Raw genomic sequence first — 3761 nt, 5'->3', positions numbered from 1 at the left:
CTGGGGGCTGGAGAGATGGTCAGGGACTGGAGAGATGCTGGGGGCTGGAGAGATGCTCGGGAGCTGAGAGATGCTGGGGGCTGGAGAGATGGTCAATAGTTAAGAGCACTGTTTGTTGCTCTTCCATAGGATGGGGATTTGATTCCCAGCGACCCCATGGTGGCACACAACTGTTTTTAACTTCAGTCTCAGGGCATGATATCCTCTTCTGGTTCACTGGCACTACACACATGTGGAACAGACATATACAAAAACCCATACACATAGTTTTAAAAAATTATTTATTTGGTTTTTTGGAACAGGGTTTTTCTGTGTAGCACTGTCCTGGTGTGGAGGCAGACAAGCATAATTGCACATCCCAACTCAGGATGTGATTGCTTGTTTTTTTTAACATTAAAATAGCTCATTTAGGTAGATCCATGCCATCCTGACAGGTGGTAAGGATAGGCAAATGTACTTCTGCTCCTTCTTTTTTAACTATGAGGTCACCTGGAGAGGGGCAGCCTTCAGGATATGTGATCTAGAGCAGCTTCGCTACATAGACAACAGAATGCTAATGACTTGATATCTCAGAGAGTTAGTGCAACTGACTATTTGAGTTGTCCTTTGTATCATGTTGATAAAATCTTTTGTTACCCCCCATTTACATTGGGTATAAAAACTGTGGAAAAATAAACGCAGGTGATTTCAGTCCCTGGAATGCCCTCCCGATACTTTCTATGGGTTTTGTCCTGTTTTTTAGTTTTTTTTGTCTTCATATTCTTTACTTATGTTTCTAAATTATCAGGCCCCTACCCTGGAAAGAAGTAATTTTGTCAAGGGCTGTCCTCGACACCCTGGAACTCACTCTGTAGATCAGGCTGGCCTCAAACTCACAGAGACTCCCTTGTCTCTGTCTTCTGAGTGCTGGGACTAAAGGTGTGCACCATCACCACCTGGCAACAATAATAGGTTGCAATCTTTAAAATGTAGTAAAATCTCTTCTAATAATGAAAAAAGCTGTTAGCAGTCTGAACTGAAAATCTTAGGCCCAGCTACTGTCACTGACTTTCAGTCTTAGTAACTCATATGCAGGGAGCCGGACAAGATCGCCATTACAAGATGGCGCCACATCCTGTCTTGTTGGTTATAAACAACTTCATATTAGGCTTATGCCTTTGAGAGCTGCGTGTCCCCCGCTTCCTGCATGCGCGGTGGATAATGGTCCCTAGGCCTATCCCGAAGTAGTCTGGTGTCAGCTGATGGTGGCAGCCAATCACAGGGTGACCCAGGTGCCAATTCCCTATATAAGCAGCTGCCTTAGCGCTCTCGGGGCCCCTTCGCTTCATGTTCTCTCTCAACCAAGTGCACTCCAGTAAAGCGTGATCTGAGAAGAATCCTTGTGTGGTGGTCATTCTTTCTCGCTGGTCGAGGAGTTCGCCACACTTATACACACAAGTGCTTCCACACAGTGAGCTGCTCCTAAGCAGATAAGGAATCTGTTCACTTCCCAGAATTCCCTTCTGCCCTCTATGCCTCTGATCTGCTTACTACTTCCAAGATTTTCCCACACTGAAAATGTCAGTTTCTGATTCCAAACTTGATTTCCATTTTCTTTGGCAAACTGTCTTACTAGATGATGTTAATTCCTATCTAGTACATATATAAACGTTTCGCTGTAACAAGCTTTTTTGGTTGGTTTGCAACAGTCTTACTATATAACCTTGGCTGGTCTGGAATTTGCTGTGTAGACCAGGCTGGCCTTGAACTAGTAGAGATCCACTGCCTCCTGAGTGTTTGTATTAAAGATGTGTGCCACCATAACCGCACGGCTAAATTCCTTTTAATTATGGGGGGGGATATGCACATGAGTGTAATGTGACCTTGGAGTCCAGAAAGATGTCTGGTCCCCTGAAGGTGGAGGTAAAGGAGGTTATGAGTCTCCTTACACAGTGCTAAGAACAAAATTTAGGTCCTCTCTTCTCTACAACAAACTCTTAGGATATGGAGAAAAGATACATTTGACCAGTAACTCTTCCAGAGTCCAGATGTCTATGGTTTCCCACAGTATTAATAGTTATCTGTTGTGACGTGGTGTGGAATCTTTTTCTAATACCCATCTAAACAGTTCTGGGCTCCACAGCACTCAAGACAGTTGTTTCAAGTTCTGTAGTCCACTTAAATGTCACACCTAAGTACCTTAAAATGTATTAGAATTTGTGTTTTATAAAGCTTTTCTTAGGTGGAGTGGGGCTCATGGCATCTGAGTACAGGACTGAGTTATCCAAAAGTCTACAGTGCATGAAGTTCACTAGAGGGCACTGGGCTTGAACCCAGGGAACAAGAAACATCACTGGGTCTCTGTCTCCTTTCATTGCCTGATGAAGGTTAATATTCAGGAGGATGCTTGATAGCTCTTTGGGCTGACGAGGGAGGGGGACTTGATTGGGGGAGGGGGAGGGAAATGGGAGGCGGTGGCAGGAAAGAGACAGAAATCTTTAATAAATAAATAAACGGAAAAAAAAAAAAAAGAAACATCACTGGGGAAGAGCACTGGTGCTTGGGTTTCCAGAACTGGAAGCAAGCGCGCTATTATAGAGCAGGACTCCTTTCTTTGGACAAACGCGTTTAGGGACTTAATCCTGAGACTAAGAAGTTAACGTTTCAGATGAGTCTTACAAACGAAGCAGAAGATTATCAAGATGCCACAGTGGAACTTGAAAATGAAGAAACAGATGAAGAAATGTCTAGAAAATACGAGACTTTGCTGGGAATAACTGGAAGCTTGCCAAGATGGACTGTGCCAATTATGAAGATGAAAACGGAAATAGCAAACCAATTAAAGCAAAGATGTTCTTAGCGCCCCGAGATTAAAATGGAAGACTTAAAATAACCCGGGGCGCCCAGGAGCACAGCATAATATAACTGGAACTCCTCTTGACGGTTTCCATAGTTACTGCTACGCTAATGCTGACTCGTAAAAAAGCACGGTTGTGAAAACACGCTGCTCTTGAGCCCCGTGTGAGGAAGGTGACATGTCCCTTTTCTAGTGGCATTTTTGAGTTTTAAAGTTTTATTTCTATTTTGTGTATATGGATGTTTGTCTGCATGTATGTGCCAAGTGTGTGCCTGTGCCAGAGACCAGAAGAAAGTAGCAAACCCATCCCCTGGGACTGGAGCTACAGATAGTTGTGAGCTGCCGTGTGGGTTCTGGGACTCAAACCCAGATCCTCTGGAAGAGCAGCAAGTGCTCTTAACTGCTGAGCCATCTCTCCAGCCCACTTTTTGATGTTCTATAAAAGAAAACTTTTCTTTTGGCTGGAGGTGGTGGCGCACACCTTTAATCCCAGCACTTGGGAGGCAGAGGCAGTGGAATCTCTGTGAATTCAAGGCCAGCCTGGTCTACACAGTGAGTTCAAGGACGGCCAGGACTATATAGAGAAACCCTGATTCAGAAAACAAAAACAAAAACAGCTTTCACTCTAGTGATCAATGGCTTGAAATAGAAGGTTTAGCAAATATACGTTTAATAGACCTATAAGTATGATACATATTAAGGATTAAATAACACAAAATTACTTATACATCTGAAATCCAACTTTTACTGTTCATCTTATATTGAATGCACTCTTGAAAAAGTCCTTTCTATTATCTACAAATAATGAAGGAACCACTTCCCCTAATCATAAAACCAAAGATATTATATAGAATAAGTAGGTGAAGCAGGGCAGTGGTGGCGCACGCCTTTAATCCCAGCACTCGGGAGGCAGAGGCAGGCGGAT

The sequence above is a fragment of the Microtus ochrogaster genome, chromosome 1 (assembly GCF_000317375.1).
Source record: "Microtus ochrogaster isolate Prairie Vole_2 chromosome 1, MicOch1.0, whole genome shotgun sequence".
Lineage (NCBI taxonomy): Eukaryota > Metazoa > Chordata > Mammalia > Rodentia > Cricetidae > Microtus > Microtus ochrogaster.
This window is presented reverse-complemented; position numbering follows the sequence as displayed.